We start from the raw sequence: 22,830 nt of genomic DNA, 5'->3' as shown, positions 1-22,830 counted from the left end.
CCTTAAGTTTATGTAACACAACACACAGATACATTATTTCGCATGCACAAGTTCCATACTACAAACAACAGCAATTTCTTCAGCATTTAGGGGATACTATGGTTGTTGTTTCATTGTCGTCTTTCAACAAATCAGCTTTTGCATTATTTTTATAGAGATTGCTAAATAAATGGAAAACTATCTGAGTTAAAAATCGTTGTAGTTTAATCATTTTAACAAGAAGAACATGATACAGATAATCAAAAGCAGTTTAAATCCAGCGTCTCTAGTTGTTCCGGTGGAGGTGCACGGTTTCCCTGTCTATGTGGGTTTACTCTTTGTTTCAGTAATCCATCGATTGACATTCTTCTCCAGGACATTCAGAGGAAGGGCTCCGTCTTTCAGAACAACGGAGTGGAAATCCTTGATGTCAAACTTGGACCCTTTAATAGTAACAAGACCGTGAAATGTAGCATATCACTGGAATATCTAAAAGGATGTATGTCTATATAAATCATGCTGATGTTCACCATCATCATCACAGAACAGGGAGACCTAATATGATCAAGCAAAATCTATAAGACAAAGGTTAGAAAATGTTTCCGATTTATTAGACTGGATATTAATAAATACAGGTGTAGTATGAGCTACTGCTTAATCAAAGTGTGTACTTCTACCTCCCTTAAATATACAAGTATCTACGAGAAGCAGTAAAGTGAAATTGCTTAGAATCGTGTGTGTTACACTGCGCTTTAAGATAGGATATATGTTCCACAGAAGAAAGGAAACAGTCTGATTCAGAGGTCTAAAACGTACCCAGGTGTATTTATTCATTGGAAAAACTTTACGACATATATGGTAATTCGTAATCACTTCAAAAGAGCCAGAAGTCGTTTACAAATGCAGAACATGTAAAGAGTAACTGTAAAATACCTAATTCCCGTTCAGCCTTTGTGCGCAGTTCCCTGATTTTGAGTTCACCGATTTTGTATGCGCATGCTTGTCCTGGCCATGTCAAATATCTGTCAACTTCCGTTGTAATGGAGCCCTGACTGTATGCAGTGTAATTCAGCATGTATTCTATTGCTTGTCCTCTTGTCCAGCTACAATGACAATAAAGAATGGAGCAGTACAGGAGCCTGTTTACAGTCTTTTATTGTTGTTTTTGTGTCTTGTATTCGTTCCATTCTATATTTAGTCTACACTCTACAATAATGGCAATTTAGCAGAATCCTGTTGTCCACGAGTACATTACAGTGACACTTACTGAAGTCATCTTTAAAACAAGAGGCCCAGGGGCCTTATAGGTCACCTGAGTATCATGTAACAACCTAATTAGGTTTGTGTTTAAATATAAAAATTTTACTTTTGGATGGAAGAAACATTGAATAGCTATGTGGTCAGCCCCGCCTTTGCACCAGAACCCCTGACCCAGGGGCCATAAATTTCAGTTTTGAAAGAAGCATCCTTGATCATCATTATCATACTATTAGTTTGTCTACTTAATACCCAGCAGCAGAGGAGAAGATTTTCAAAGAAATAAAATGCATTTTCACTATATGATCAATAGGGCCCCACCCTAATACCAGAACCCCTGACCCAGGGGCCATGAATTTCACAATTTTGAAAGAGGCACCCTTGCTCATCATAACCATGCTATTGGTTTGTCTACTTAATACCCAAGGACAGAGAAGAAGATTTTCAAAGAAATAATGCATTTTCACTATATGACTTATAGAGCCCCACCCTAGCACCAGAACCCCTGATCTAGGGGCCATGAATTTCACAATTTTTAACAAGAGGTACTGTGAGCAATGCTCACTAAGAATACCTCCCGCTTACCCCAATCTCCCAAAGGATGTTGGTAATAGGTATAAACTAACTTTTTTCTGAGTGTTGCTACTTCGATGTCCAGTGCGCATGACCTTTGACCTTTTGACCCCAAAATCGATAGGGAACATCTTCATTCCATGGGTAGTCCATATATATGATATGGTGACTGTAGGTGGAAAGGATAACGCTTTAGAGCCCGGAAACCATATTGCTACTTCAATGTCCAGTGCACTTGACCTTTGACCTTTTGACCCCAAAATCCATAGGGAACATCTTCATCCCATGGGTAGTCCATATGTTTGATATGGTGACTGTAGGTGGAAAGGATAATGCTTTAGAGCCCGGAAACCATATTGCTACTTCAATGTCCAGTGCGCTTGACCTTTGACCTTTTGACCCCAAAATCGATAGGGAACATCTTCATCCTATAGGTAGTCCATAAGTATGATATGGTGACTGTAGGTGGAAAGGATAACACTTTAGAGCCCGGAAACCATATTGCTACTTCGATGTCCAGTGTGCTTGACCTTTGACCTTTTGACCCCAAAATCGATAGGGAACATCTTCATCCCATGGGTAGTCCATATGTATGATATGGTGACGGTAGGTGGAAAGGATAATGCTTTAGAGCCCAGAAACCATTGCGTCTACAGACGGACGGACGGACGGACAGACGGACAACCCGATTCCAGTATACCCCCCCACAACTTGTTGCGGGGGGTATAAAGAGGCATCCTTGCTCATCATTACCATGCTATTAGTTTGTCTACTTAATACCCAGAGACAGAGAAGAAGATTTTCAAAGAATTTCTACATTTTCACTATATGACAAATAGAGCCCCACCCTAACACAAGAACCCCTGCCCCAGGGGCCATGAATTTCACAATTTTGGTAGAGGGATCAACGCTCATTATAATTATGCCCACAGTTTGGGTTCTTGATGTCCAGGAGTAAAGAAGAAGATTTTTTAAAATTACACTCATTTTGATGGTTTTTGCCCCACCCCTCAGGCCCCAGGGGGGCAGGGACCACGAATTTCACAATTTTTGTTCCCCTCCACCCACAGATGCTATATGCCAAAATTGGTTGAAATTGGTTATGGGGTTTCAGAGAAGAAGCTGAAAATGTTCAAATGTTAACGCACGACGCACAACGAACGACGACGGACAAAAACAGATAGCAATAGGTCACCTGAATGAATTCAGGTGACCTAACAAGCAATGCTAGCAAGGATTCAATACTAGGCTTCTTATTTTTTTTTTTTTTTTTTACATCTAAGTATATTAACTTATAATACAGTTTTAATAGTAACTTTAAGGTAAACACACACTTATAACATGCATAGGACAGGAAGACCCTCCAAATCTTAGAATAATGCGTACTTCATCGTAAAATGTAACAAATCAAATTGTAAAACTTTCCGTCTTGATTAATACCAATTCATCAAAATTATGTATACAAACTTGAAGTAATGCAGTCCCGTATCAACAACAAGACGACACGCTCGAAATATTTCTGATCCGTATCTTCCCATCCTGAAAAAGAGACGATAAAACCCCTAAAATATTCGTTGGTTCAGCCCAGTGTTGACATTATATATATATAAATAATGCAGTATTGTTTGATAGAACATACTAACAGATCATAATCAGTCTTGTAGAGATTAATTTCCTGGCCCAAAGATTCTGCGTACAATGCCCACCCCTGCAGAGTAAACATAGAGGGAAAAGTTAAACAGCGAGATCCGCCACAAAGTTAAACAGCTGAGATCCGCCACAAAGTTAAACAGCCGAGATCCTCCACAAAGTTAAACAGCGAGATCCGCCACAAAGTGAAACAGCGAGATCCGCCACAAAGTGAAACAGCGAGATCCGCCCCAACGTTTAACAGCAAGATCCGCCCCAAAGTTTAACAGCGTTGTCCTTTACATGATACTACTCTTTGAAAATAGTTTAGAACTAATAATTGTTTCAATGAGCTACTGTATAAAATATTCCAAGAGACATGCTTAAGGATATCAGATTGTCTACATAACATGTACTCGTAGCTCAGCTAAATATACAACCATTCTAAATATTGTACAATTTTACATAAATAAACTGTAGAAATCAAGTAATGGAAAAATAAAACTCTTCAATAGATTTACAAGTATTTATAAAAGTCTCTTCAGACGATCACCAGGAACAATTTCTTTGTTTCCTAGTTAACCACTAACAATAAATTAACAATTAATATACACTGTAAAAACAAAATCAAACATCTTAGAAATCGCTAATGAATTTTTTATAAACGTGCCTGTATTCTACACAGAAACATGAAAAGATGTGTAGATGACAGAGGTTTCTAAATATCTACAAAAGCTACATAAATAATCTAAAGTTTCTACGCTTTATCAGACAGAAAATATGACCGTACCTCGACGTATGCTGTGTAAAACGGGACCTCAAATGGAATTGTGTACATGTATCCACCCATATTTTTCCTATAGCTAGGAATTTTGACTGTAGAAGCTACACTAATCTGCAATGTAATCAAATCTTCATAATCCGTAACTCTCGATAAGTATGAACATGAACAATGGGTGCTGTATCTTTCATCAATGCTACATCTACAGTATGTTGGACCTGCGTAAATTTACTGCATGCTACCCGTCACATTTTGATATTAGTCATAATAAGATAATAGTTTCCTTGTCAATTCATTCAGAATCTGCAGATTGGTATTACAGAATAACAAAATAATCATTCACAGAGAATATAAACAACTCAACTTAACATTATAAATCCCATTGACAAAAGTTCCCGTGCGCGAACTTTTCTGTGTATGAGAGTTATCTTCCTTGAATTTCAAGTAACTAGTAACACTGGTGCTGTAAAAACTGTATAGTTGTTTTGCACACTCGGTGCCGCCATATTTAATTTCCTAATTATATATGCGTGTCCAAGGTCATAGGGGAAAAACGACTTAATCATGGACGCAGCCTTTTGACAAATCAATGATGTATTGCTTTTCCCCCCAAAGTTTATAATGGTTTATCCCTTATATTATGATACAATTTGTTTACATAATAGGTAAAGAGGACCAAAGGTTTACTTTAGCATATCTTTTATGGAAAAGTTCCGTTTTAGAATTTCTAAGAGAAACTATTTATTGGCACTTTGTATTGTGATGTTTTTAGGGGGGGGGGGGGGTATTTATTATTAATGGTAATTTTACAAAGAGAATAGATTATAATGCATTACAACAAATCACAGTAGTATTATCCAGGCACGTCGTAGCGTCCCTTTTCAAGGGTTACAAAATATAAATTGACAACTACTACGATCTATACAGATAATATTTTTTAAAAGAAAATTTTACAAAAAAGGGGCGAGATTATACGCACGACGACCGACGACAAATTTTGAAAAACACTTGTAGTTTACATAGTTAGTGAAAGTCAGGAATAATTCAGGGCTTTTCCAACCCCTTTCTCTCCTTACACTCGTCAAATACACCCCATCTCCTTACATTCGTCTAATACAAACCCTCCTTTCTTAGAATCGTCCATTACCCCCCCCCCCCCCTCCTTTTCCTTACACTCGTCTTATACATCCCTTTCTCTTTACACTCGGAAAGAGAAGGCGGTGGTTTAATTAAATCAGACTGCTGAAAATGGATTGACTAACAGTTGGGTATTGGGTGGTGACCCACCACCTAAATTGCCTGGTTTATAATAAGTATCCTTATTATTTGCAATAAAGTGTCTAGTTTTAATATATATAGGCCTACATATGTTATTGCATAGAGTAGTGAATTTTGAACTGGTCATTTGTGAAAGTTAGAGATAAATTAGGTAATTGTGTAGACATCTCGTTTGATTTTTTAAAAAAATTGTCAGAAGCTTATAAGATTTAAAATCATACAAATTAAATATATCTCTAACTCTGTCTCATGGGCAATTAAAATAAATTTATAATTGGGAAAAGAATATCGTGCGGATAGGAGCTCTAATTATAAGCGCGACCGTCGTGCGAATAGTGGAAATTATTGGCACGACAGTCATGCTGATAAACACTTAAAACACAAAACTCTTAAAACTTACTTCAATCCAAACTTCAAAATCTTTAATTGTGTGAGGGGTGACTTAATTCATAGGTTCAAACTTAATTACTACTCAGTACTGCATACCACAGAAGAGAGAGAAAAGAGGGGGGGGGGGGGGTGGAAGCCGATAAATTTTAAAAATCAAACGACTTTGTCATTTTAAAACAAAAAAGACACATTGTCAATAAAATTATTGAACTGTTATCACTTCTCTATGCAATGCACTACTTCACTGGGTTAATTTTAGAAAGCTATTTAGTTCGATAGAAAACATCGCAAGTGAAAGTAGCGAGCAGACATAAACAACCTATATTTCACCAGCTCAAATTAAACAAATGTGAATGAAACATTCTAATCTGCAACTCTTAGTGGTAACTTTATAGTGTATTTTTTTTTTTTTTTACGAATGTTATATTTTTATCATCTTACATGCTTAAACAAACTATGTTTCACCAGTAAAATCTTGGTGAGCAGCCGTCGTCGTTCGCTGTTTCACATTGACAAAGGACCCGGATGTAAGATTTTTCCCCCTATGACCTTTTGACCTAGCACGACGCTAGAGTGTGCAAAACATCTATTAGCCAGTAGAAAGACAAACCAGATCATAAGCAGACTAACCGCAACATAAAAAAAAAATTACGTTTACAGAGAACATTTTCCCGGAAAAAGTCACATTGTTATATCAACTTTCTCTTCTTTTTTTGGCGTATGTACATGTATGTATGTATGCAATTTTAAAATTTACAATTTGAATTGCTGAGATTAAACTTCAAGGTGAACTAAGTATTTTAACAGCGATTTGTGCAAGAATTTGGTCTTGAAGAAGTCTGTCAGGGCAGCTCTCTCTCTCTCTCTCTGTATATCACATTGTTGGTGGTACTTAAAAATCCCTTACCTGCAGATGATGGCCAGGAATTGTCTCATGAAGCAACAGAGCCATAAAGTCTATCTTTACTCTGTGAAGAATGTACACATCATGATCAGTTTTTAAATCGAGGCAGGCTACTGGCAAACAAGTTGATGTTACAGGGGTTTCAACAGTCTCGTTCAATGTCAGCATTTTGCAAATTCTGTGGTCGTTATCTAGTTTGCCAACACAACCTATCATTGGGTCAACTGTTGTCTGACGTGTTTCATACATACACATGTATATGGTTAGAAACACTATAAAATCGCAATTCCAATATGAATGAAATTCCTAGGCTAAATTCTACGGGTAGAATATATTTTAAAACCAATTCACACTTTCCAATAGCCGTTCTTTGCACACTGGTTTTGACTGCGGATAGCTCCGTTTACCTGATCAAGATATAGGGCTCATGGCGGGTCTGAAAGGGGATGCTTAATGCTTACTCATCATAGAAATCCGACCCCCCCCCCCTCTCTCTGGTGTACCCAAGGGTCCGCGTTTACACAACTCTCTATTCTGTATTCCATATAGGAGTTATGAGATTGATCCCTGCTCATTATCTTCACCTTTCAAATGGATAATTTTGTTATCAAGATATTTGTAGAGTGTCTGATGACGAAATTATTGATCTATAAAACAAATTACCATTATGTGACCATTGTCCTGTTTCTTAACTTCCTATTCGATATCCGAATTACATCATTGGAATGATTTCAGTTTTTATGAAAAAAAAGTGACCATTTCAAATGATGAAGTTTCCCATCGCACTAGGTCATAACAATGTAGTATCATAACGCGTATGCATTACAAAATGAATGGTTTGTAGCTGTTGGAAATACATGAATGAATATCCCATTCGGTCTTTATAAACTACTACTCTTGTTTTATTGTCGCTACACTCAACCTATCGCGATAATTGAAATAGTGTACACGTAGTATTGGTTATAGCGAGTAGTAAAACTGTAAGATTAATCAGCCTGTATACAATAAATAAGACTGCATCCAAGGATTTTAGAAACGGGAGATAACTCTGTAAAGAAACACATATTGCTAGAAACATAAAATCGTAATTCAAGTATGATTGGAATTCCTGGGCTAAATTCCACAGACAGAAGATAATTCTGCCAATTCACACTTTCCGATAGTGGATACAAGAGAGTATCAGACAGGTGGAGTATCCGAATATTAGACGGGTGGAGTATCCGGAGTATCAGACGGGTGGGGTATCCGGAGTATCAGACGGGTAGAGTATCCGAGCATTAGACGAGTGGAGTATCCGGGATATTAGACGAGTGGAGTATCCGGAGTATTAGGCGGATGGAGTATTAGACTGGTGGAGTATCTGGAGCATTACACGGGTGAAGTGTCCGAGCATTAGACGGGTTGGAGTATCCGAGTATTGGATGGGTGGAGTATCCGGAGTACTAGACAGGTGGAGTATCCGAGTATTAGACGGGTGGAGTGTCCGAGCAAGAGTATCCGGAGTATTAGCCGGAGTATTAGACGGATGGAGTATCCGAGCATTAGACGGGTGGAGTGTCCGAGCAAGAGTATCCGGAGTATTAGCCGGAGTATTAGACGGGTGGAGTATCCGAGCATTAGACGGGTGGAGTATCCGAGCATTAGACGGGTGGAGTATCCGAGCATTAGACGGGTGGAGTATCCGGAGTACTAGACGAGTGGAGTATCCGGAGTATTAGACGGGTGGAGAGTCCGAGCATTAGATGGGTGGAGTATCCGGAGTATTAGACGAGTGGAGAATCCGGAGTATTAGACGGGTGGAGTGTCCGAGCATTAGACGGGTGGAGTATCCGAACATTAGATGGGTGGAGTATCCGGAGTATTAGACGGGTGGAGTATCCGAATATTAGACGGGTGGAGTATCCGAGCATTAGACGAGTGGAGTATCCGAAATATTAGATGGGTGGAGTATCCGGAGCATTAGACGGGTGGAGTATCCGGAGTACTAGACAGGTGGAGTATCCGAGTATTAGACGGGTGGAGTGTCCGAGCAAGAGTATCCGGAGTATTAGCCGGGTGGAGTATCCGAGCATTAGACGGGTGGAGTATCCGAATATTAGACGGGTGGAGTATCCGGAGTATTAGACGGGTGGAGTATCCAGAGTATTAGAAGGGATGCAACAGAAGCGCTTATTATTTTTTGAAGAGCGAATGCAATATAAAAATATTTCACTTAAAACTTTCTGGTGAAAATGATGGTTACTAATCAATGAATTAACCATGCAGCAAGCATGCACACTGTTTGATTCTGTCCACAATTTGGTGACCGATATCATGAGATTGTTTCATGAAATATGAAACATTAATGATTAAAAACCACAGAGAAATAAATGTGTTTTACACCTTTGAAAAATCCTTTTAGAATGTTGAAAAGATTGTCATCGTTTTTGAAATCATGATGGTAGTTCAGTATGGATTCAAAACAAGAGCTCCGCAAGGCGGGGTATAACCCTTCCAGTGGTGGATCCAGAGGGGGTTCTGGGGGTTAAAAATAACACATTTTGAGGATTGGGCTCCCCTTTGAAAACCAAAATTAATGGTACCCCCCTTTCAAAAATTCCAGGATGCGCTCCTGCCCTCGCAATGACTGTCTACAAGCTTTTATGAAGTCCCGTAGTGACCTTGACCTTTGAACCCAAAATGAATAGGGTTATTTCTCTCTTGATACATGTAACAAATTTGCATGTAAAATATCAAATCAGTCGAGCAAAACTGACATGTAGAGTGTCTACAACCCGTAGCGACCTTAACCTTTGAACCCCTAAATTAAAAAAAAAAATGTGGCGTGTAGAGTGTCTATAAACTCAGTGTGTTACACACGCACGAGCGCACGCACACAGACACTCTTTCTTTCTCTTCTCTCAAGTGAACGATTCCGTTACTATATTCCCTCTCGCAATTGATTGAGAGGGGATAATAACTGCATATTTAGTCAAGTAGTGAAATTGGAAAAAAATTATAAGGTTCCGTTAAAAACTAAACAGTGACTAATGCTTACGATTTGTTCGGATGAAAAACATTGACTTGGAACGTTCCCGGGCGGGAACCATCCGCAGGGCCCGCCAGATACTGACCACCGATCCCATCTATAGGATTTGGCTGCACACTGAAAGAAAGGTACGTAGTGAGGCAAAGCAATCAAATGTTAATATTCAATAAAGCAAGAAATGTATTGGATGTTTATTTATCATAGCAAAGTACATATTGTATATATCATTTATGAAAGAATTGTAGCGATTGTGAATGTATCTTTGGATTAATTACCGTATAAGTTTTACATTGTGTACCTAATGTACGAGATGAATATAACATTTGATTTTTCCAATATCGGTTTAAAGTTATGGCATTCCCAAATTGTATGATACGATAAAGAGATTGCGTCGCTGAGGTGTAAAAAGAGATGGCTGATCAGATGTCGTTTCGTAATTTGTAGTACCCAGTTTCGATGTTTTATATTATTCAATCATATAGTAAAACATTGGTCAATATGATGCTTTGCGTACCCTCCAAGTACAATATTCACTATTCACCTTCTTAGGGATCGGTACACATTGTACCTCTCAGCTAAAGCATCATATTGACTTAAAAAATGTACCCCTTGCTTGTCGTAAGAGGCGACAATCGGATCACGCGCTCGCCTTTTACCGTAATCGGTTACGGAAATAGCCGAATAGTTACGATTGAAGAGGCGAGTAAATGGATGGTCCTTCGGATGAGATCGCACAAACCGAGGCCTCCTGTCACAGCAGGAGTGGCAACGATAAAGGTCCCTCCCTGCTCAAAGGCCATAAGCGCCGAGCATAAGCCTAAATCTTACAACCCTTCACTGGCGATGTTGACGTCTCCATATGAGTGAAATTTTTTTTCGAGCGGGATGTTAAACTACCTATGTATATAGAATCGATCAATCCATTGTATATATTCTTGCCACAGAAAGCACTCCCCCAAGAATCACTTAGTTAATGAAACTTTCGATTTATTTCACTCTGAATTTTCAAAAGTATATTTCAGAAATGCTAAAATAATATTGTTTTCTGAAAAATCGTTCCGAATAATACAGGATGGTTTTTTTTTTTGCTCCATAGCTTTTTGGTGACCACCTTTTTGCTACATCTAGTATGGTTTTTTTTCTTTGTTCCATGGCTTGATGGCCTTTTGATGACCACCGTTTTGCTATATCTAGTATGGTTTATATTGCTCCATGGCTTCATGGCCTTTTGGTGTCCACCTTTTTGCTATATCTAGTATGTTTAGCATTTGTCCATGTTTTATTGGCTGGACTAGTTTGTGTCATATGACTAGTCAGTGTATTTTAAACTCTAACTAGTAAATTTGTAACTATTAATAAATTCGGTGATTCAAGCCCAGCCTATTAATTGTTACGTAAGATTGCATAATATGCAACTTTTAGTCTCTAGTCATTTGTTAGTTTTAATAAATGAAAAATTCACTCAATGGTATTCTTTCGTATTCCTTCCATATGTCATGTACAACAAAAACAAGTTGTGATTTACCAGAAGTGATTTTCTTACATTCTTTGGTCAAATTGTGAAAATAAAATTATATCTACGTCAAATTATATCAGATCGTATGCACAGATTCGAGTGAGATTAAATACATACAGTATTAACATTTCCCACGGATATTAGAAATTACCTGATAAGAGAACAGCTATTACCAGTCCCATCATTTGATATATTTGTGAAGATTTTACTTAGAAATCCTGCTGAACAAAATTCAGTCGGAACTAGATCGTTGAAAAATGGCATCTGGATGTAAGAGTCCGGTGTTTACATATATAAGGAGCATACGGACATTAACCGAGCTCTTACTTGTAAGATAAACCCATAGTTATAAAAGATATTGCGACTTTCTTGCCATAAGCTTCTTGACACAATCATGTTGACTACGGATAGCTCCGTTTACCTGATCAGGATATAGGGCTCACGGCGGTTGTGACCGGTCGAAAGGGGATGCTTACTCCTCCTAGGCACCTGATCCCACCTCTGGTGTGTCCAGGGGTCCGTGTTTGCCTAACTATCTATTTTGTATTGCTTGTAGGAGTTATGAGATCGATCACTATTCGTTATCTTCACCATTTTTTGAAAAGTATGGATCAAGAAGTAGAAACGGAAAACAGTAAAGACTCTACTTACTCTATTGGTAAATTTGGAAGACCTTTGAATAATTTCGGCAAAACTGGCTTAATTTCAGTTTCAATTGCATTCTTGTATCACTGTATTATCGCATCCTAAAACAAAGACGGGGAGCATTGTGGGTAGTTCATTTACAGGAAATGTGTGCCATGTGATTAACAAAACTGGTAGTTCGATGCAGCCGGTCGTGGTATGTTAGTGGTTAAGCCCCTTTCACACATTCACGGATCAGGATGCCGGAGTCAACACGGTCTTATCACGATGCAGACACGGAAAACGCGGGTTTCTCTACGGATAAGCACGGTAGTTACCCGTATGTCACGGGGAAAAATCCCGGTCGGTGCCAGCATGATCACGGAACGAACGGAAGATCACGGTTTCTGCCGGTCCATCCACGGTTGTTTCACGGATTATCACGGTCTTTCCTCCCTGTGTTTATCGTGTCTGTCCGTGTAGTTACCGGGAACAATTTGTGTACAGACCGTAGACATCCGTGTTCTTCAGCAGAACAGTTTCGTACACGGATGACCCCGGACTTTACACGATTACTTCGTTAGCTACATGGACTTCTCGGTTGATACACGGACCTATCGGTTGATACACGGTGGTACACGGTACCTACACGGATCAATACGGAGAATTTTCACCCGGGACGATCCGGGGTGAAAATTAAGCATGTTTTTTTTTTCACGGTTTAGCTTGGCCAAGCCGGATTGTCCCGGACGCCGCCGAATGCATACGCGGTTTGTACACGGTGATGGCGGATTGTCACGGACCATCACGAATTGACAATCCGGGATATCCGGCGTTTCATCCGTGAATGTGTGAAAAGGGCTTAAAGGCGCTTGTTTCACAGCGTAAAGGTTCGATTTTCAACCCGGGCGCCGCGTGAAACCCAAGACATTTGATATAAGCAATGACCGAACCTTTATCCGACACTATAAAAGAAAATCACAAAGTCTTTCGGATGTGACCTTAAACAAAGATCCCATGTCATGTTAGGTGTTGACACGATAAAGACCCCTCACTGCTCTGCCCCTGAGCTCCCATATATGCATGTAGGTCTAGATTTGTTGCACTTCACCTAAAAGTTGTTGACATTTACATGAGTGAAAACATCTCGAAGCAATATGCAAACAAATAAAAACTTTGATGAATATTTACAAAAATGCATACAATTTAAACTGGTTTGTAAAATAGTTTATGCCACTCGTTAGCTAATTATTTGGTTTTATAACTGTAGTGTTCATTTTTGTTTTGTTCAAAATATTCTTACACCAGTTGGTAAATGAAACTTTGGATCCGCCTTCACTTTATCAAAAAATTCTTTGACAGACCCTTTATGATTCAGCTTCACCATGACCTAAAAATACAGAATGTCAGACGAAAAATAATGAAATATACGACAAATAAGCTTTGATTTGTCAATAAAGATTTGGAATTCACACCCAACCTTTTTCATTTCTGAGGAGATTCTCTCGACTTCTTGGAGTCCCTTGTTGTGTACCTCCTCTGGAGACATATCCAGTGAAAGATGCCATCGTAGACATTCCTTGTAGAATTCTACTCCCCTGTCCCAACTACTTACACCGAAACCGGATCTGGTGTGTTTAGAGTGTACCTACAAAGTAGACATGGTAACATTTGTAGCTTAATTCCATATTTGAAATTACAAAAAGTAAACCATTCATCCATTAATTTTACTTACATTCACAATATATGCTTTCAAATATCTGTACTTTTGGACAATGGCTCGGACAGCTGTTTTGGCTCTATTGCGCATGTCTTTTCTGATCAGAAAACCATAAATCATGAATTATGCATTTCTGATTTATACCAAAATATGCTTTTAAAACCTATTTTATTATGTATAACATAATAGGATTAGACAGCAGACAGAGTCTGTTTAAGTCTTCTCCCAAAGTACAAGGTCACTGCATAGACATAAAATTATCATAAATACAATTGGTTGCAATAGTCAAAGTAATAGAGATATTAAGAAGATATATAGTTATTGGATGTATGCATATATATGATATCAGTAGTAAGTGGCATCATCATCTTTGTAATGCAAAAAGATTAAATACTATTTCAGTTTGATTGATTGATTGATTGATTGATTGATTGATTGAGAGAGAGAGAGAGAGAGAGAGAGAGAGAGAGAGAGAGAGAGAGTACTGATTGTAAATATCTTTTAAAGTACTTAACATTCAAATTGAATTGAATTTAATCTTCTTGATTTCTTTATAATATACATGTACGTGATTCTTTGTTTGCAATTATACAATGTACGTGTTTGACACATTAGGGATGATGAAAATAACAATATTGCCATACATGAATGTTTTAATTTTTTTTATTCTTGAAACTGTTTCTAAAAGTTCTTCACCCAATGTACACCTATGTATTAATCAGCAAATATATCTTGTTTAAACCCAGGAGTATCATGCTCCAAACATTTTTGTTATTTTGACAAGATGAATCGAGTCAACATTGAATACATTCGGACAAGGTGAATATTTCCTGGTTTTTATTTTCACGAATTTTGCTATGTAAAAATCACGCTTCAGAGTATAGTACGTCCTATACTAGTGAATGCAAAATATGAAGATGCTCGTATTTCAATCTGATTAAAATCAAATCCTATGATCCGCTCACGTAAATCGCTATACTAGTATAGAGATCTACACGAGTGGATCATAGGGTCTGCTTTTAATTAGATGGCTTGTATTTCGACTTCCAAATATTCTTGTGATCATGAGATAAAGATTTGGACAAATATACTAGCATATAACAAAAATCTTTGATATATGGCATAGAATATGTTTATTTGGACTTTAGTCCTATCGAAATCACACTGTTTGTTCTTCCGTCCGCACTTTCGTTGTAACACGATGTTTGTTGATTGAATTAAAGCGGTCATGATTCATATTTAGGTAGCTAACCACCAAAGGAAGATACCCGTAAAGTGAAATTTAGTATTCATTATGTCAAAGGTCGAGGCCACAAAAGTCCTTCAGTATCCACTTTCACTGTGCTTTCAACATGGTAAGATGAAACACAACGAAAGGTAATTAATGATTAAAGAAAGACATACATGTATTTTATGGTCACGGGGTCAATGGTTAAGGACACAAGAGATCTTGAATCCGAGTTTAGTATACTTTTATTGTGACTCAATATTTTGAAAATCTTTCGAAATATGGTTTTCATATTCTACAGAAAGATGGTGATTTATCTGAAGAAGGCACCTATGAATTATAGATGTATGATCGTTAATTTGTCCTTAATTACTTTTAGAGAAAGATAGTTCATCATTTTGGTCAATAAACAAAGGTTAGTTAAAACAGACCTTCCCACTAGGTTTACTACACTTAAAACTTCTTACAGCTGGATATAGAATGTAAATTTGGAAAAAGAATAAAACTATTTTCTGTCATTAAAAATATCGATGAATTATGTGCAATCAACACTAGTAACTGTAATAGATTAATTAAGATCCTGGTGCTTTTCTTATGTGAGTCAGTGTTCTAGTTGAGTTAGGGATGTGAATGTTAGGGAAAAGTTTTAAACATAGACCTTCAATAACTATTTATAGAAAATATAAACCTTGTCAGAATCAAATAGGTTTCTAGATCTGTTTTTATTGTATCCAGTGAATAAAATTCCTACAAAAGATAAATTTCCACCATGCAAAAACTTTAATGATTGAAAATATTTTGCAGAAAACTTATGACATCACATGAGGATAAAGTTACCATTAAAACTTTCCTAACTTAACAGAGTAGTTGATTCTTCAACAGAACACGAAGCTGTCGGAAAAGAGTTTAGTTACTGCTTACTGTCTTTCAAACAGTCACGGACTACGCTTCATTAACACTGGTACATGCACATGCATTTACGAATTAAGTTTTTGGTGGGTCGTCTAGTTTTTGTTTGTTTGACAATGTAAAAAAAAAAAAAACACCCAAAAAACTTCATTCACTCTCTGGAATGGCTATCGTAAGTATGTACAAGTTATATATTCAAAGATAGCAATTTCAATGAAACCTACTTTTTGGAATCTTCAATGGTCGTCAGATTTGTTAACCGACCGAGAAACGGTTTGTAGAGGGGGAATTGTTCAGTTGTCACGTTCTCAAGAATAGCATCTATCTGTGCTGGCACTCTGTTCTGAAAGCGAATCATTAGATAAGTGTAAGATGTACCCATGTAAATTTCCTTTCAAAATTAAAAACCATATTGTTACTAGATAGCATTTCTCGACAATTTTTTCATATTCGCAGTATTAATGGTCAGGCTCTTTTAAATTGCTTAACGATTGATTGTATCTTGCTTAACGTCTCACTCGAGAATTTTTCACTCATATGGAGACGTCACCAAGACCGGTGAAGGGTTTAGGCCTATGCTCGGCGCTTACGGCCATTGAGCAGTGAGGGTTCTTTAGCGTGCCACACCTACTGTGACACGGGTCATCCGTTTTTAAGGTCATCTCCGAGGACCCGTGACATTCACACCTGATGGATGCCGAGCGTTGGGCGATGGATCTGTCACTACCTGTTTTAACGACTTAGGTTTGTCGTGGCCGATTCGAACCCCGGCCTTCCGCATGCGGGGCGAACGCTCTAACCTCTCGGCCACCGCGGCGGTACTTGCTTAACGAAAGAAATAATAAGTCAACGAGTGAATTCATAGTCGTTTAAGTAATATTACTAGCATAACTTGTATATAGACCTACCACTGAAACGTTATGATAGGTGTGGTTCTTTTTTACTGCTATTTCGAATCTTTCTATCATTTCTTGTATCTGAAATGCAAAGCACAGTCAGTGTTGTCTAAAATACTAGAGTGTAGCATTTAATCCAGATTCAAAGTGAAAGAAAACGAAAAATTAATCTTGATGCAAGTAAATTCAATTTTATATTGTATTTCGATATCACTTGGAAATCATATCAATATACATGGTACCGATGACAACACTTTTTATACTTTCAAATAAAGAATTAGTTTGTTTACCTGATCCGGATACAACTCCAGGCGCTTTAAGTAGTTCTCGTAGTCGCCCACTGTATCAAACGGTGTAGTGGTCGGGAGGGAAGAGGGGTCAATCTGTGGACCTTCTAGGAAATTGACTGGGTTGACGCTATTGTAGCTATTAATACATAATATTTATTTTATATTGAATCGTCGACAACAAGGAGATCACTGGGCATTTGGTACATCATTTCCGTACGGATGCCAAAGATAATGTATACAATGAAGAGGATTTGACTTGTCCACACAAAAAAATAACGTGAATGTGATGGGACTTTTTCCAAGTACACAAAGACGAAATGCAGTTGTGGACACAGTTCGTATAAAAGACCAAGTATACACGATGCCACGCTTGTTTCATTTTTGCCTTACGTCAACAATTAGGTCCACATCATATTCGCACAAAACTTTACTCTGTTCCATTGAAGAGTTTTTCATACGTTATTTGAAGAACGCTAAAGAACCCTCGCTGCTCAATGACCTTAAGTGCGTAATTGCTGAGCATAAGCCTGAAGCCCCTAACCAATATTGTTGACGTCTCCATATGAGTGAAAAATTCTCGAGAGGGACGTTAAACAATATACAATCAATCAATCGAAGAAATCATTATATAATACCATTAGACATATAGTAGCGTCATTGCCCTTGACAACATTTTTAGAATTATAGGTAATTGATTATTTATGGAAAATATAATCTTTTTCAGTATCAATAGTCTACCATTTATTTTTATCCATTCCATAAAATTCCTCCAAAAGATATATTTCTGTCATGCGCAAAATTGGAATAAATAAAGAGTTTGCAAAAGCCTAATGTCTACTGGATTGATTCTATAATAAATTCAAGTATCAATCCTGGGGGGGGGGGGGTTGATGTGTCTCTCACATCCTTGTAAGACTTTGAGAATCTGTCTGTTCCGTATTAGAAAACGTCGGGGTTGCTTAGTGGTTAGATCTTCGCTTCATGACCGGGAGGTATTTGGTTCTGACCTAAGATACAAAAATAGACCAGGAAGGGCTTCTCCACCAAGCGCTCGGCATTTAGCAGTGAGAATCACGAGTCTTTCGGATGAGACCTTAAAACGGAGGTCCCGTGTCGCGTTGGAACGATAAAGAACACCCCCCCCCCCCTCTGTTACGACCCTGGGCTTCAATTCACCTACAACTGGTGACCCTTCATTATAAGTGAAATATTTTCGAAGGGATGTAAAAGAAACAAACAAAGAAAAGGGCTGCACTGACATCATTTTAACATAGGAAGATAGAAAAAATAGCACTGAATGAAAAATTCACATACTCTTTCCACTTAAAGCCTCTCACAACTGTCGACAGGGTATCGTTGAAGATGTCATAATCTGTCTTTTTCGTCGGGGAGAGGTTTCCGTAATCAATCCGTTTCAAGCGGTTTAGAAGGTCCAAGGATTTATTCTACAAGATGAATAAATGCTACTCAAACCTGATATGTCATACTGCAGCGAATTTATAATTTATGTTTGATGAATAGTTTGTTAACTGAGTGGAAACGGTCTTTGGTTTCTTTTTTGTATAATCAGTACAATCTTTATATATACTATGTATGCATACATATTATTTCTCAAATTCAGAATATGCGAAGGATTCCAAGCGGTCGTTATATTTGTTCAAGCCGACCATGGTGGAGTATTCTGGAGACTTCTGAGATCGCCATTCTCCATACTCTTCTTGTAGGTCCTTGAATTCAGATGACTCACATTCACCTGAGAATAAATAAACACCCATTCTTCGTGCACTGCAAAATTGGGTATCTTATCAGACCTCTATATGGGATTTGACTTCGAATTCCTTTTTCTCCAAGAGCAAACTGAATTTGTGATGACCACTTGATAGATAGATTTGTATTAAAATATATAGGTAATATGAAATTGTAGTTGACGTAGGTAATTAGCTGAAATATTAGAATAATTATCTGCACAAATGCGCCCTGGAGTATTCATGAATCAAATCGTACCTTCTATTATCACCAGCAATATCAACGATACAACAGGGATTGTACATCTCCAAATAATATCCATCCTCGCCACTGAAATACGTTTTCAAATCACAACTCTTTAAACATCAATTGAAACGCAAATATATTTCTTAAAAACACGAACTTTTCATTGGATGTTGAAGTAATATAGAGAAAAATTGTGTACCCGATTTTCCCTGCCTGTTCCCGAATAGCTTGCAATGTTTGGGTTACTGTCTTGTGATCTACAAGGACACCGATTTATGCAGGAAACTAACACGGAACTGATATGGGCGTTCTGTCCTTACCTTTATATCTACAGATTTAATGTAAACCTCTGGCAAATCGGAGCTTGGTTTACCTATGTAGCACGATATTCAAAGCAAAAGAAAATGATAATATACAATGGATATTTGTTATTAAGGATATAAAGTTAAACAATGCAACGCTATTCTTGCAAAGTGAAAAAACTATAATGGGGGAAAGCATCGAGGTATTTACAAAGTATCTAAAGAGAAATTTATCAAAACATTTATATTGATTAGACTTATTTTGAAATTTCAAAATTCTTTGCAGAAAATCTCCCTACAACATGTATGTAATAATGCAATTTCGCATCTATGAAATATCATCAAAGATATATACAGTGTATTCATTTTTAATGCAAATCAAGAAGAAATATTGTGCGCATGCATTTTTTCATTGACTTTAAATTTATCCACTTTATGTAGTTTTTTCATACTGAACTTGAGTACAGAATACTCCGTTTAATCGATCAAAATAGAGAGTTCACGGCGGGTGTGACCTCCTAGGTTTCTGGTCCCACTTCTGGTGTGTCCAGGGGTCCGTGTTTGCCTTCTTCTCGATGTTGTATACTTTATAGGATTGTGATATCGTTCACTGTTTTTAATCTTCACCTTTTTTTTAGTTTATCATGTTTTCTATTTGTGGATATAATGGCATTGGAAACAAGTGTGTCACCACTGCATAAACAGCGCACTTTAAATGCATTATCTTAAACTCTTTATCCCAACATACATTGTGTGACAGTGCTGGATTTGACACAAGATAGATAATGTATTTTAATAACTGGTGCAGGGAGAAAAAACCAAAGTACATTAGGGAGGAATAACACACAAGTGAAATTTGTGATGGATGAAAAGTAAAGGATATGTACTATAATATTTTAAAAACTTTAAAATTTACTTTATTTAATCAAAAACGCAGTTTAAGTATAATGTAAAAAAAAAATTAAAACCTCTGCGAGATCTAACGATCAGAACTCTCTCTCTAATTTACAGTGTACACTTTGCCATGTACAGATTGAACAATCCAAAAGGAAGAAAAGACTAACTTTACAGTGTAAGATTTACACTATAACAGTAAGAATTACACTATAACAGTAAGAATTACACTATAACAGTAAGAATTACACTAGTAAGAATTACATTATAACAGTAAGAATTACACTATAACAGTAAGAATTACACTATAACAGTACGAATTACACTATAACAGTAAGAATTACACTATAACAGTAAGAATTACACTATAACAGTACGAATTACACTATAACAGTAAGAATTACACTATAACAGTAAGAATTACACTAGTAAGAATTACACTATAACAGTAAGAATTACACATTACACTATAACAGTAAGAATTACACTATAACACCCAAATGGAAAAGATTAATTTGACCGTGTACAGATTTGCACGATGACATCCAAAAGAAAAGGATTGAGAATCATCTCAGTACTACATTATGTATTTAAAATATATCTAAATTTTGATAGCATATGCATTTAAGCGATAAGAATAGTTTTTAAAAAAATAAATACGCTTTACGCTACATCTCACACTTTGATTGATTACATGTACGAGTAGCAAACCAGGCAATCTCGGGGAACGTTAGGAAAATACAACACACAATGAATTAATTATGTTTGGTATACTGTACATGCACTACACATATCTTATTCATCTGTAAGTTATTGTATTATTCCGAGATGACCCCCCCCCCCTTCCTTGCGCTGATTTAGTGTACTACTAGTGGACTTTTGCGAGAAGGGCTGACTTTTACAGTCAACGGCTGACTTTGACACAAGCATAAAATACGGAAACCTTTTCGTGAAATATCTGTACATACATGAATAAGTGAAGAACCTATGCACTGTACAGAAATGTTAGTTGTCCAAAGAGTACCGAGTTGTCCCGGTTCATTTCCATACTCGAACTGTTTTTGGAACAGTAAAGTTTATGTGACCTAATATCGCCACATATTCCTCCTGCACCCCCGCTCCCGTGGGGATCCGGGTTAGACTAGGTCCTCAGTACCCCTTGCTTGTCGTAGAAGGCGACTAAATTGGGCGGTCCTTCGGACGAGACCGCAAAAACCGAGGTCTCGTGTCACAGCAGATGTGGCATGATAAAGATTCCTCCTGCTGAAAGGCCATAAGCGCCTAGCATAGGCCTAAATTTTGCAGCCGTTCACCGGCAGTGGTGACGTCTCCATATGAGTGAAACATTCTCGAGAGGGACGTTAAACAATATCCAATCAACCCTGCACCCCCGGAGCCTTAAGGATGGAGCAAATATTGATCAAAGTTAAAGCATCTTCCTTATAACCTCATAGGGTTCACGGCGGGTGTGACCGGTCGACAGGGGATGCTTACTAATCCTAGGCACCTGATCCCACCTCTGGTGTGTCCAGGGGTCCGTGTTTGCCCAACTATCTATTTTGTATTGCTTATAGGAGTTATGAGATTGATCACTGTTCGTTATTTTCACCTTTCATCTGTAAGAAACAACTACATGCATAGATCTAGGCCTCTACCGAAATAGTAAATTTTATGATCTCCGGGGTAGACGTACTGATTCCAAGGCGGGGCCAAACCTGGTATATATAATGTTTATGTGTAAACCATTTTTGAATGTTATTGATAGCATAAGTCTTCTTTAATGTTTTGCAGTGGGCCTCTTGTTAGTTAGATATTTTAGATGAAATAATTCCAGTTCCATCCCCGCTAAGTTCTGTTTTATATGTCAGTATTGAAAAGATTAATCGGGGACGTGGGCCAGAGTGATGACTTTCATAACGTACTCGGATTATTTTTCAATATTTATGTCCAATATTCGTGTTTATTATAAATGAAGACCGAATACGTACTTTATATTGGATAGAATAAATAGATATAAAAATCAACTGGGTTCGCATTGACTGCTACGTAACATGGCTATCTTTAAAAACGAAATCATTTGAAGTTGCGAGTTTTCGGTTCACATGGGGATTTGATAAATGTTTGAACAAAAATATACTGGGGAAATATGCTAGGAATGTTTTGATATTATGATGCAAGAATACAGCGACCTGTTCAGTAAATCGAAGATTCTTATAGGGGTGGATCAGTAGCTCTCTGGTATGACGAAATGTTTTCCAAGAGAGCTACAGATCTGCATTAGTGCAGATGTACATGTCATTCCAAATTGTCGGTACGCTTAGCATGCACTGTGTTGTATCTGTGTGCGTTTGATTAAATAAACCTGTATAACGATTTCATACATTTTTATGATAAAAGAAAACGCAAAGCTCTTGCATAATAAACTTACATATACATTCGATTTATCATGTTGCGATGACTTTTTGTAAAGTTTGAACATGAATCGATTCATCTGTGCGAGTTAGGATTTTACACCTACAATGTATGTATGCATGCAAAAATGAAATGAATTGTTTTTATTGTTGGATAATTGTCAGATAAATGAAAGAAGTTCAGGTGGTTTAAGACCTAACAGGCTTTAATAATTAGCATTTCGCAAAT

General features: G+C 37.4%; 1 pseudogene; it reads right to left on the bottom strand.

Annotated features, from left to right (window-relative positions):
* Positions 1-182: 182 nt before the first annotated feature.
* On the bottom strand, positions 183-22,830 carry LOC125659547 (uncharacterized; annotated as a pseudogene).

This window comes from Ostrea edulis, chromosome 9 (genome assembly GCF_947568905.1).
Source record: "Ostrea edulis chromosome 9, xbOstEdul1.1, whole genome shotgun sequence".
NCBI classification, from domain to species: Eukaryota; Metazoa; Mollusca; class Bivalvia; order Ostreida; family Ostreidae; genus Ostrea; species Ostrea edulis.
The sequence above is the reverse complement of the archived record's forward strand: the minus strand, read 5'-3'. Positions and strand labels throughout refer to the sequence as shown.